The sequence below is a fragment of the Colobus angolensis genome, unplaced genomic scaffold (genome assembly GCF_000951035.1).
Source record: "Colobus angolensis palliatus isolate OR3802 unplaced genomic scaffold, Cang.pa_1.0 Scaffold8, whole genome shotgun sequence".
Taxonomy (NCBI): Eukaryota; Metazoa; Chordata; class Mammalia; order Primates; family Cercopithecidae; genus Colobus; species Colobus angolensis.
The window spans coordinates 3,912,685-3,926,614 of NW_012121820.1; the positions used below are offsets into that span (position 1 = coordinate 3,912,685).

The following is a 13,930-nucleotide window of genomic DNA, read 5'->3' on the forward strand; positions in this document are numbered from 1 at the left end:
TACAGGCGTGAGCCACTGTGCCCGGCCTTTGTATTTTTAATAGAGATGGGGTTTCACCATGTTGGCCAGGCTGGTCTCAAACTCCTGACCTCAAGTGATCCACCCACCTCGACCTCCCAAAATGCTGGGATTACAGGCGTGAGCCACTGTGCCCGGCCTGATATAATATTTTGGATGGCACTGTGGAGAAAGTTCTGCAGGGAAGGAGGGGAGTGCTGGGACTTAACCAGGCTAGTCAGGAAAGGAGAAGGTGCCAAGTAAGCAAAGACCTGCAGAAACGGAGGGAGACAGGCATGTGGACATGTGGGGGAAGAGTGCTCTGGGTGGAGAGAAAAGCAGTGCTAAGGCCCTGGGACAGGAACATGCCTGGGGCACTCAAGGAACATTCAGGTGTCAATGTGGTTGGAGCAGAGTGTGCTGCACGCAGAGGAGTAGAAGGAGGTGAGATCAGAGGTGTGACCTTGTGGGTCACTGCTGAACTCTGACCCTTCCTGGGAGCCTCTAAGCCCCGAAATAGGCACCATGCTTCCAGCCTTTCCCATCCAGTTCAACCTCTGCAGAGCAGCTGGAGCCATCTTTTTCAAATGCAGTCTGCTCAACTTCATCATCCCCTTCCCAAAACTTCCATAGTTCCCACTGCCCCAGGATAGTCCATGCTCCTTAGCCTGGCTTTCAGCATCCCAGCCCAACTCTCCACCTTCATCTCCTCCCCGTCCCTTCTTCAGACACCTTCTGTGATCACCACACTAACCTTTCTGCATTCCCCAAATACTCCAGTCTTCCTCAGCACTGATCACCCTCTTGCCCAAGCTGTTCCTCTGCCTTGCACCCATTTCTTCCTCTTCTCTGCCTGCAGCCTCTTTCTTTCCACCTTCAAGGCCCAGCTTCCCCACCACCTCCTCTGTGAAGCCTTCTTTAACCATCCCCCGCCCCCCTACCACCACCTACACTTCCCTTCAGGCAGCACTGACTGCTCCCTCCTCTGTGCACCGGAAACCTGACGTTCATACCTTCCTCGCACAAAACACTGTGAAGATTCACTTGTGGGTTGTTCTGTGGATGCCAGGCCTGGCCCACAGAGAGACAGGGAAGCTTAAACGTGCAGGCTATGCAGGCTGACTACCTGGGTTCAAATCCCAGCTCAGCCACTTTTGAGCTGTGTGCCCCTTGGGGAATTATATAACTTCTCTAGGTTTCAGTGTCCTGATCCGTAATTTGGAAAGCCTCATAACAACCAGGGTTGTTGGGCAAATTCTATATGAAACACTTGAGCCGTGCCTGGCACTCAGCACATGTTTGGTATATTTCACTATTACTATTGTCATTGCGGGTAGGTGTTAGTAAACGTTTGTTTACTAACAAATATGCATGATCTTGTGAAGACTGATCAGAGGGGTCTTCCTTAAAAGGTAAGGGTCTCCCAGGTACACCTCGCTCCTTCCACCTTTCTTGTCTCTACCTGCCTGCAGAAAGAAGGGGCCTTTTGCCTTCCATTTACAGAAAAGAGACACACAATTAAGTTAGACACTTGAGGTGTTCCCTCACACCCTGACTGTTTTTGAGACAAAGTCTCGCTCTATTGCCCAGGCCGGAATGCAGTGGCACGATCATGGCTCACTGTAACCTTGGCCTCCTGGCCTCAAATGATCCTCCCACCTCAGCCCCTTGAGTAGCTGGGACTACAAGTGTGCACCACCACCACACCCAGCTAATTTTTGTACTTTTTTTTGTAGAGACAGGGTCTTCCTATGTTACCCAGGCCATTCTTAAACTCTTGGGCCCAAGCGATCCTCCCACCTTGGCCTCCCAAAGTGTTAGGATTACAGGTATGAGCCACTGCACCTGGCAGCTCCTCCATTTTTGCTCTGAAATGAGACTGGTTTCTACCACAGCTGCCCACCATGGGCTGGCAGGCAGACACTGTCTTTGAGAGAATAATGTTGCATTTGCCAATTCCACACCATCACTTACATCCACCAGGTAATGGGCCTAGAACCAAACAGTTTCTAAAAACAGATCATCAATTGTCACTAATCACTCCTTACCGGCCATCCCTGAGTCTTTCTAAGGCTTTGTGTGATTCTTGGAGCCCGTGAGCTTGGCCAGCCCCACCTCGAGAGTCTTTGTAGACTCAGTTGTACCGAAGAGGCAGCTGAGGCAGCCGATGATTGCCCTGTTAGCAGCATATGAGAGGTAAAAGGAAAGATGGAGACAAGATGAGGTTGAACCAGCCTTTCATTTGCGTTATCACTTGTCTGGAATTCCCACTGTCTCTGTGAATGGATAGAGTTTCTTTTATCTCTTTTCAGTGAATACATTTGCACATCCTTTATTGTTCCTTGAAATAGTGACTGTAATTTGACTCAGCCATTCCTCCTGTTTCTAGATCGTTCTTTCGGTTTCAAGGTGGCTTCCTTTCTAGGCTTCTCTGGTTCTTTTAAGTTTAGGTGGCAGTATGTGCATGCTTTGAGGACCTGTTTCAATCCTACCTGTGGTTTGTCTGATAAACATTTAGTGCATGTTACTGTGGGCCAGGCAACCTGCTGGGTGCTTGAGAAGCACGTGTGTATCTATTTGTTAAGATTCTTCTAGTTGCAGGTGACAGAAAGGCAGCTCCAGGGGACTTAAGCAAAATGTTTAAAAAAAAAGTCTTGGGTTGGGTAAGGTTTCCAGCAAGGTTGGATCCATGGGCTTAAATATGTCATCAGGACTTGGTATCCTACACCTCTAAGCTCTATTCTTCTTTGTCATGGCTTCTCAGCAGGCTGCACCAACAGGGCTGGAAAGATGGCTCCCTCAAATCCAGGCTTTCTTCCTGGGGCAAAGCAAGTCTCTTTTCCAATAGGCCCAGCAAAATCCCAGGGCTGATTTTCATTGGCCCAGCCCTGAGCCAATCACATAGCTGTGTCTGGGTCACATGTCAATGGCTGGAGCTGGGATGGGATTGAGAATGGGAAAGAGATGATTTCCCCCAAAAAAGTTGAAGTCCTCTTACCATGAGTGGGGAGAATGAATATAAACCGGCAGAAACAATCCATGACCATCATAGAGTTTATAACCTACTGGAGGGAGATACGCATTAAACAAATTAAAAATTAAATGAAAGAATAATCACACTAAATGTAATATGTATGTTGGAAGGAGAGAAACAACGTGTTTTGACAGAGACTAACGGAGCAAGGTCAAAGAGGGCCTTTCAGTGTATGTGAACTTTTCTGGGAGGCTGAACTTGATGTCTGTCTTACTGAGCTACAGGAGTGATCCTTCTTCTGTAAGATCTTCATTCCACCTATCTTGCACTGTTCAGTATGCTCTCTCTCGTATTCTATTTTCTTCTTAACTTGTTTCATCTCTCCAAGTAAAACAGGATGTTCTCAAAGTCTAAGACTGTATCTCGCTCACTTCTGTGTTCTAAAGCAGGGTGGGTGGGTTGCCTGTTTTGTAAATAAAGTTTTAATGGAACACAGCCAAGCCCATTCATTCACCTGTCATGTACAGCTGCTTTTGGATGTATGGCCATAAAGCCTAAAATGCACTTATTATCTAAACCTTTATAGAAAAAGTTTGCTGACCTGTGTTCTGAAGTTGCCTGAGGGCCTGGTGCAGAGGAGGGGCTTATTGGGTGTTTGTGGGTGGGAGGGAAGATACAAGCTAGCTGTGTGACCTTGAGTGAATCACTTAACTTCTCTGGGCCTCTGGCTTCATATCTTGCAGTGCCAGCCAGCCTCTTCTTCTTCAGATCTCAGCTCGTAGGTCACCTCTTCAGAGAGGCCCTCCCTGACCTTGAATGGCCAGTTTGGACTTGGTCATGTTTATAGTCTTCCCATCATAACATGTTTCTCTGGTTTATTTTGAGATTATGCCCACTTGGAGCAGGCATCTTTCCCTTTCTCTGCACCAATGGTTTTCCTCCTCTCATGTGCCATCTTCCTGGTAGGGTAGGTGGAAAGAGCTCTGGTTTGGAACTCTGGAAGTCTGGGTTCACAGTCCCCACATATGAGCAATAAGACCCCGGGCAGGCCCTTTTTCTCTCTGAGTTTCCATTTCCTTGGCTGGAAAATGGGCGTGGTGACTTTACCAAGCAAGGCTACTGGAAAGACAGGTGTACTCATCTGTGCCAGAGAGCCCAGCATGCTGCTGGACTGAGCACAGGTACTTCATTCATATCAAGTTGTTTTTCCTTCTCTCCTTCCTCTCCTCAAGAGAGTCAACCCCTAACCTCGCTTTAGTGCAGCCCCTGATGATACCCTTGCCTGCTCAAACCCTTCATGCAATGACTGTGCCAAAGAATGGTTGGAGAGGAAGTGTTAGATTCTTCCTCCACCTCCCCACCCGCAGGCCCCATCACACTCCCCCATTCTTTGATGGAACGTCCTCCATGTTACATAAAGCTCTATGCAAATGCAACCCAAGGAAAGTCCCCTTGTTCCTCTCCCCATCCCAGGTTACTGTCCCCAAGCACCTCTTGTATAAAAATTTGGGACCCTTGCTGGCTTCATGCCTGGGAGAATTGACCAATCCAAAGAGGTGGTTTTCCAGATGGATGAGAGCAGTCCTTGGGGGCAGGGTGTATGGGGGACTGGGTGTCCCTAATTACCAAGTGACCTACTGGCAGGGCCAGCTACAGAATTTGTGGGGTGCAGTACAATATAAAAATGCAGTCCCCTTGTTCAAAAGTAAGAAAGAATTTTGAGATGGTGATAGCAGAGTAGCAAACCAAGCATGGAGCCCTTGTGAGTGCAGGGCCCTGTGCAACTGTGCAGGTTGCACATCCATGAAGCCGGCCCTGCCCATGGGGCAGAATGACTCAGAGGTCCTTATGGGTTGGGAGGAGAAGGCCTTAACCTCCCTGCCTAGGCAAGAGTTGGGGCCTCAGACTCTGATGGCTACCGGAACTAGATAGCCCTTGTCACCCAGTGAAGCAGTTTCTGGAAGAACTGCAGGAGGGCAAGTTCAATGAGGACACCGGTCAGCACCCAGCCTAATGTGCCTATTCGATGGCCAGCCGCTTCTCAGGCAGGGAGTGGAGGGGACTAGTGGTGAACTGGAGCAGAAGCCTGCCTGAGAAGGCAGCAGCCATTCAGCTCCAGGCTGGATCTGGGCTTAGCCAGAAATTTTAATTTTCATGGGAGATATCCCAGTTTTTCAATGTTGGCAAATCATTTTTAAAAATTAAAAACATTCCCAAGTGCAGTGTCTTATGCCTGTAATCCCAGCACTTACGGAGGCCAATGTGGGAGGATCCCTTGAGCCCAGTTTGAGACCAGCCTGGGCAACTTAGTGAGACCCCATCTCTACAAAAAGTAGCCAGGTGTGGTGGCATGTACCTGTGGTCCCAGCTACTCAGGAGACTGAGGTGGGGGGATTGCTTGAGCCCAAGGGGTCGAGGCTGCAGTAAGCCATGATTATACCACGGCAATCCAGCCTGGGTGACAGAGCAAGACCCTCTCTCAAAACAACAAAATCTCCAATACTGTGGTGATTGTCTTTGCACTTAACATCTTTGTGTGTGTGTGTGTGTGTGTGTGTGTGTGTGTGTGTGAGTATACCTGTGGGAGAAATCTCTGGAAGTCAGATTTTATAACAGATTTGTGCATTTTACATTTTGATCCATGTGAACAAACTGCACTTTGTAGAGGTTGTATCAATTTATTCTCCTACCACCACCCTGTGAGGGTGCCTGTTTCCCTGCAACTTCATCAGCACCATGTGTTGTGAATTTTCTGACTTTTTTTTGTTACTCTACTAGATAGAAGCAGGTATCTCGGTATGGTTTCAATTTCTATTTTAAAATGAAGAGTGAAGCAGAGTATCTTTTGCTTGTTGAGTGAAGCATAGCATCATTGTCACATGTCAGGAAGCTCCACTGTTTTCTTGTCTCAAAAAAATAATTAAAAACACTTTGAGTGGGCCAAATAGAATATGTTTGCAGCCATATGCAGCCCTTAGGGCTCTAATCTTTGACCTCTGTAACATAGAGCCTTCATGTGGCTAGAAATGTTGGGGGGAGGCATTTCTTACCTCTGAGGCCCCCACCTGGAAGGGAGGAAAGGAACAGAGCTTGGATGACAGAAGCAATAGGTCCCCCGTATTAATTAAGGTTCTCCAGAGAAACAGAATCACTAAGAGATTTGTTTATTCATTTATTTGAGAGACAGGGTCTCGCTCTGTCATCCAGGCTGGAATGCTGTGGCACAATTATAGCTCACTGCAGCCTCGAACTCCTGACCTCCAGCAATCCTTCCGCCTTGACCTCCAGAATAGCTGGGTTACAGGTGTGAGCCCCCATGCTCAGCTCCCCAGTAAGACATTTATTCTGAGGAGTTGGCTCACACGAGTAAGGAGGCTGAGAAGTTCCACAATCTGAACATTCAGGAGAAAGCTGGTGATGTAATTTGGTCTGAGTCCCAATGCCTGAGAACCAGAGAAGCCGATGGTATAAATCCCAGTGGAAGGGCAGGAGAAGACCCATGTCCCAGCTCAGAAGGCAGGCAGGAAGCAAAAGGGGCAAATTCCTCTGCCTCTGCCTCCTTTTGTTCTATTCAGGCCCTCAGAGGCTTGGATGATGCCCATTCACACTGGGGAGGGCCAGGTACTTTTCTCAGTCCACCTACTGAAATGCTAATCTCATCCAGAAACACCTGTACAGACACACAAATGAATGTTTCATCTGGCCACCCCATGGTGCAGTCAGATTCACACATAAAATTAACCATCATATCCCCCCTTCCTTCTTCTTATTTCTGGCATCAAGCACAACCTAGGGTGGCAAATCTTTGTTGAATGAATGACTATCCCCCCAAGGCGGGACTTGGCTCCAAAAATCAAGGCAGTTCATGCCTGATCGATGCCAACACAAGTCAGGGAAATTCTCGGGCAAATCGTAAATTGATTAGCTAACGAGCTACAACTTCCCACACCCAATCTCCAACCAGGGCAGGGAGAAAAAGCTACTGCAGAGGCTAGAAAAAGCTCTCGATGTCAAGTCAGCAAACTGAACTGGCTCGAGGGCTCAGGTTCCTAATCCGTAAAATGGGAATAATAAGATCCCTGGGGTGACCCAGAGGATGGATAAGATGAAACATGTAAAGTGCACAGCAAAGTGCCTGATGTGTAACAGATGTAAAGCAGTATTATTTGTGTTGTTATTTTCATCATCATCATCATCATCCTCCTCGAAGCATTTGGCTTATTTCTAGGGGCTGTGGGCCTGTGGGAAAGCTTATTGTGTAGAATTAAACTCTGTATCCTGTGGAGTAATGTCAGCTCTGCTATTTCACGCTGGAAAGCTTGGGCATTGAGAGATTCAGTAGAGATTAGGGGGCCCAGGATTGGGGTTCTGGTGCTCAAGATTGCTACTGTTGTGTCCAGTATTGGAACAACATCATTCAAGGTCACAACTGTGAAGTTCAAGGTCAGATGACTGCCATCCGAGGTCAGAATCCTCTAATCCATTATTGGAGCCAAGGAGTCCATGGCCAGAGAGTTGCTCTTCATAATTAAAACTCTAGCGGGCAAGGTCAGAATGCTGATGTCCCAGGTTGGAACTCATGTACGGAGTGGGAATTCTGAGGTTCAAGGTCAGAACACTTCAGCAGCGTTCATGATCAGAATTCTGGCAGGCCCATTCAGAAGACTGGTGTTTGGAGTCTGATGTTTGGAGTCGGAAGTCTTATTCCCTGCTTGTTATATTGAGAGTCTCATCCCTTCTATGTGTCCTTAACCCTTCATCATCCGTCTTCCTGGCAGCAGTTATTGAAGAAATGCAAACCTCAGAAGATCCCCAAACCCCCATTTATCCAGTGGAGTCCTGATACTTAGGCCTTTCTCGTGCTGATAAAGGTGACAGGATCCTCAGGAAGGCGACCAAAGTGTGGCCCCCCTGCCCCACCCCTGCCAAGGACCCTGTAACCTGTTGTCAACTCTGTTTAAATCCACCCTTAAATCCATCTTGTTGGCTGACCTGGAGCAGATCCAAGGAAGCAGCTCTGCCAAGCCCCTGGGGGGCACCTGGATAATCTCACTGCTCCATCATCCAAAGAAAGGCAAACACTGTCAGGCAAGGGGCAGAACAAAGTGCCAAGGGCTTGTGGCTTTCCAGCCAGGGAGATGGGCTGGCAACAGAACGTGGGGAAGTGGAACAGTTTGTTGGTCACTGTGGTCACCACAAATGTACTGTTGGTGCCAACTGGAGAGGGAGCTTTATTGCTTATGTGGTGTGTTGACGATGGTGCGAGTAATGAGTGCTCAGTGGAACAAGGGTGGGCAGGAAGGATTGGCTGGGTCATGTCCCCAAGGAAACGGTTGTAACACACCTCCCCTCCCTCCCTTTATGCTCCATTTCTCAGCCTTCCTTTATTTTTTTCATAGCCCTTTTGCCACGTGTTATGTTATAGGTTTATCTGGCTCTTATCTGTCTCATTTTCACTACAGTATCAGCTCCATTAGAAAGGAACTTGGTCAAATTTTACTGCTGACTCCCGAGTGCCTAAAACTGTGCCTCACATAGAGCAAGTAATAAATATTTGTTGAGTGGATGAATGAATGAATGGATGGATGATTATTACGCCTTCAAAGACAGTATTAGAGAGTTTTCTGAGCTCCCAAATTGTTCCATGCGTTGCCCACCTCCAAGCCAGTTCATTCTGTCTCCAGATTTTGTGCACGGGGGTGAGGGGAAACGGCAGGAGAGAGAGGGATTGGTCACTCCACGGCTTCTTGTTGCTCTCGAGATAACTTCCAAACTCTTTTTCTGACCACCAAGGCCTGGAAAGTCTACCACCCTACCTTCATATCACATGCCTGTTATCTTGCCCCCTTTTTTCTCCCAGCTGTACTGGATAGCTTTCTCAGAGCCTCGGCACATGGTGCTGGGTCACACCTCAGGGCCTTTGCACATGCTGCCATCTGACTAGGACGATCTTATGGCCCCTACCCTGGCTCCCTTGGCCTCCCTTACTCATGCTTCAGGGCTCTGCCTAAACATCCGACCCCTCACTTCCTGAACGTGATGTCATTCCCTCCATGATAGGCTCTGGTATTTCTTGCAAGAGTTTATCCGTAGATCCCCTTGGTCACTGCTTTTGGGTTCCAGTATTCATCACTGTGGGGATAAATCTTCCCTGAACTGGAGGTTCTTTGAGGGAGGTAGCCAGAGCCCTTTCCCTGTCACTAAGAAAAATGCAGAAACTTGCTCCTCCTCCCAGAAATGAGGCATTCTCGCTCTAGCGGGGAGCAGTTTTGGTCTCCCAGGAAGATTTCTTAGCTGCCTCTCCAAAGCCTGTCCCATACTAACCCCGTCACAATGGGGTTTGCTGTTTCCTCTCACCCTCCAGCTGTCCAGGCTAAGTCTAGGGCTTCCCCGAGGACACTGCAGAAGTTAGAGGGTGCAACGCAGCCTCTGAAGACAACAGCAATACCGCGTTTCACACACATTGCCTCATTTAGCCCTCACGACGTCCTATAAGGAAGGTATTATTATTATCCCTATTTTACAGATGTGGAAACTGAGTCCCAGAGAGGTTAAGTAACACATGCAAGGATGCAGCTAAGAGGTGGCAGGGTAGCATTTGAACCCCAACGGTTACCCCCAGAGCCTGGGCCCTGAACCAGTACACCCCCTCCCCTGTCCACCCCTTTTCCTCCCCACAGCCTTCTCCTCACTTGCTTCTTCCTTTTATTCTTAATCTTCTTAAGTAACTCAAACTCCCCAAGTTATAAGCAACCCCAATTGTATGGATGCGTTGTTCTATTTTTCAAATTGCAAAAATCATAAGAGCAGTGGAATTTTTTCACATCCTTATGCTATAAGCGAGGGTGGATGGAAAGGTGGGAGTTTTCTGTTTGATTTGCTGCAGAACGGGTTGAGAGGAGAGGGTAAATTTCCTCACAGAGGCCTATAAGACTCTATGAGGCCAGAGTCATTTAACACTCTCTGACTTCATCTTCCACTATCATCTCCTGCCTCCCTGTGTCCAGCCGTGCCGATCTCATACTTACTATTATAAATTCCTTCCTGCCTTGAGTCTTTACACGTGCTGTTCCCTCTGGCTCGAATGCTGTTCCTCTCTTCTTCACCCAGTTATTTGCCTCCTCACCCTGAAGCTCCCAGATAGAATGCCACCTCCTCCTGCAAGCCTTTCCTGATCTCTCAATAGGTCAGATCCCCCAGTTATGGATTGTCAAAGTTCTCTGTACCTCTCTTGGGCAGCCTCCATTCCAGTTGTAATTTCACATAGGTTTAAGCAACGATCTGATTAGCACCTGCCTCTCCATCTGGGCTGTGATCTCCCCAGTAGTAGGACCTTGTCTGCTGTAGGCATGTCCCTCCTGCATCTAGCACTCTGCCTACCTCCATGCAAATCTTCCATCAAATTTTGCTGGATGAATGGATGGATGAATTCAGAGGTTAGTCAAAGTTGGCAGAAACCACAGTTCACCTTCCTTTGGTTGAGGAGTGTGAGATGGTCTGAAATGTTCAGTTCAAACTCCAGCCAGTGGAGTTCTTATCATCCACTGAAAGCACAGGGCACCAAATTCTTTTCAAGTGGCCAAATACCTTCTCTGGTGCCCAGAATGTGTTGAATGATCATTACAGTGTCTTCCATCAGCTTTTCAAAGGTACCTATTTGGGTTATATTTTATGGGGTGCCATTACATTTTACTTAAGTAAACCCTACATATGAAGACTCAAAACCCAGGAAACAGAAGTTCTGAGGGAGATTTTAAAATGAAGAATCTGGCCGGGCGCGGTGGTTCATGCCTGTAATCCCAGCACTTTGGAAGGCCGAGACAGGCGGATCATGAGGTCAGGAGATTGAGACCATCCCGGCTAACATGGTGAAACCCCATCTCTACTAAAAACACAAAAAATTATCTGGGCGTGGTGGCGGACACCTGTAATCCCAGCTACTTGGGAGGCTGAGGCAGGAGAAGGTGTGAACCCAGGAGGCAGAGCTTACAGTGAGCCGAGATTGGGCCACTGTACTCTAGCTTAGGTGACACAGCGAGACTCCATCTTAAAAAAAAAAAAAAAGAAATAAATAAATAAAATGAAGAATCCCAGGAAATTCACCAGAAATGTGGTTTAGCAGGAAGTTGTGCTACCTTTGTGGGCAGGTGGGCCTTGTTCAAATCCCTGCTCCACCACTAATGCCGGTGGCCTCAGCAGGTTATTCCCCATCTCTCAGCTGACAATTGCCTCCAGATTTCATCCTCCCAGCATGAAGGCCAGCAGAGAAAATGGCCATTTTTTCCTGACTCTTCCCATGAAAGTCCCAAGACTGCCTCTGACTGGACAGACTTGAGCCACATGATCATCTCTGAGCCAATCCCTGTGGCCAGAAGGGATCATGAGTGAGGGGACCAGCTTGGGTCAGAGACCACCATTAGGTCCAGGGGAAATACCTGGAATAGGATTTGCTTAATAGTCTTCTTTAGATTAAGTCATTAATTTTACTAAATCAAGTTGTTTTAACAGGAAATTTGATATCATGAAGAACTGGTGCCATTTGCCATAAATCATGTCATAAAATTCCAGCCAGATGCTGAAGCCTGACACCAATTCTCTGGGTTAAAAGGGAAGATGTCTGTTAGAGAGGTGTTAAAATGTCACTGGCTTCATACTGGGACTTTCCCCTTCAGGGTGTCTCGGAGTCTGAAGACAATTGGAAAGGGTAGCTCCTTCTCACTCTGTGAATCAATGTGATTCTGATGGCTTACCCCTGGGCAGCTAAACCAGTCTTGGTTGCGCATGAGAATCAGCTGAGGATCTTTGAAAAATCCCAATGCCAGACCACCTGCCAGACCTGTTAAATTGGGATCTCTGGGGATGGGACCCAGGGATTGGTATTTTTCAAAGCTTACAAGGTGATTCCACTGTGCAGCCAAGGTTGAGAAATCCGGATTTCAATGTGTCTAATACTGGTGGTGTGTGCCCCACATTGCTACCCACAAGGGTTCAGCACGTCCATTGGGCTGCAGGAAGGGGCTTATTGGAGACTGGGGTGGCCTGGCTGGCCAAAGAGTGTCACAGAGAATGGGCTCCTGTTTCTCCCAAGCATTAGCTGAACAGGAGTCTGGGAGAGTCATTTAACACTCTCAAATGGGAAGAAAACACATGTCTATCTCTCAAGTCCAGAAGGATTTGATTCCCATAATGAAATTCATCTCTGACCTGAATCCTACCCCCACTGTCTGGATCCAACTGCTTGTTACCTGAACCAGCTGTTACCTTTCCATCTATCCATCAACCATCCCAGACCCAGCTCTGCTGCTTCCCAGCTGTGTGGCCTCAGGCAAGGCACTCAGCTTCTCTGGTCTTCAGGTTTCTCATTTGCACAATGGGGGCAGGCTGCTGGTTCTCTGTGATCTTTAAAGGTATTTTCACCTGGGAACCTGCAAGTCTTGAGAGGCAGCCACAGGCTCCTTAATTGGACACCCAAGCCCTAGGTCAGGAGTTCTCAAACCCCAGGCAGTTCAGATTCCCAGTCCATCACTCAGAACACAGAATCAAAGTCTCTAGAGGCAGCCCAGGCTCTGCATCCCTAACAAGGATCTCAATTGATTCTGATGCAGGTCATCCTCAAAACACTTTAAAAGCATATGGCCTATGCCTCGGTGTTCACCATAAAAGCCCCTTATCCGGAGATTCAGCCCACATGAAACATGCCCTCCTTTTTGCAGGTGAGGAATCTGAGGCTCAGAGCGGCAGGTCCTTCTTCACCCAAGGTTCTGCAGTGAGTCCACGGCAGAGCTGGGATTCAAACGCTGACCCTGCCTAACTCCAAAGCTGGTGTCCTTCCCCTGTCTATGCGACATTCCTGAAACTTAACATCTCCAAAACTAAGCCCCACGTCCTCCCACTGCGAACTCGCTTCTGCCAATTTCCCTCCATCTCAGCATCTCTTTCCAGCCACAGAGGCCAAAAACCTGGAGCTACTCCTGACTCCTCCTTTGTTCACACTCCGTGTGGGGTCTCTGCATAAATCCCAGGGCCCTGCTTTCAGAGTGTATCAGGCTCCAACCCCTTTTCATCACCCCCATGAACACTCCTGACCAGGAGTCAGCATACTTTTCTTGAAAGGGCCAAATAGTAAATATTTCAGGTTTGCAGGCCAAGAGGCTAAATTGAGGATATTCTGTAGGTACTTACATAATCACTTAAAACGGAACCTTTTAAAAATGTGAAATCTGCTCTCAGCTTGCAGGTTGTACAAGCAGGTGGCAGGCTGCGTTTGACCTGTGAGCCAGAGTTGGCTGACTCCTGCTCCAGACCAGAAGTTCCCAACTGGGGGTGATTTTTGCCCCTCAGAGGACATTTGGCATTGTCTGGAGACATTTTTGGTTATCATACCAGGTGGGATGGTACTATTGGCACCTAGTGGGTAGATGCCAGGGATGCTGCTAAAGATCCTACAGTGCACAGGACAACCCCACAGCAAAGATTTATTCAGCCCAGATGATGATAGCGCTGAAGCTGAGAAATTCTCCTTTAGGACCAGGCATGGTGGCTTGTGCCTATAATCCCAGTACTTTGGGAAGCTGAGGCAGGAGGATCACTTGAGCCCAGGGGTTCAAGACCAGCCTGGGTAACATAGGGAGACCCCCATATCCACAAAAAAAAAATTTCAAAAAAATTAACTGGGCATGGTGGCACATGCCTGTGGTCCCAGATACTTGAGAGGCTAAAATGGGAGGATCACTTGGGCCTAGGAGGTTGAGGCTGCAGTAATCCATGATTACACCACTGCACTCCAGCCTGGGTGAAAGAGAAACTCCATCTCAAAAAAAAAAAAAAAAAAAAAAAAAAAAAAAAAAAAATTCTACTTTAGAGCAAGCCACTGTCATTTCTCACCTGGACTATTACAGTCACTTTCTCACTGGTCACCTGCATCCACACTCACCAGTTCCCCGCTGTCCCTTTTCCCTG

General features: G+C 47.9%; 1 protein-coding gene across 1 annotated transcript in view; it reads left to right on the plus strand.

The window, feature by feature from the left end:
* KCNB1 (potassium channel, voltage gated Shab related subfamily B, member 1) overlaps positions 1-13,930 on the plus strand; it is a 134,699-nt gene that overhangs the window by 36,350 nt on the left and 84,419 nt on the right. The gene's annotated exons all lie outside the window — the stretch shown is intronic.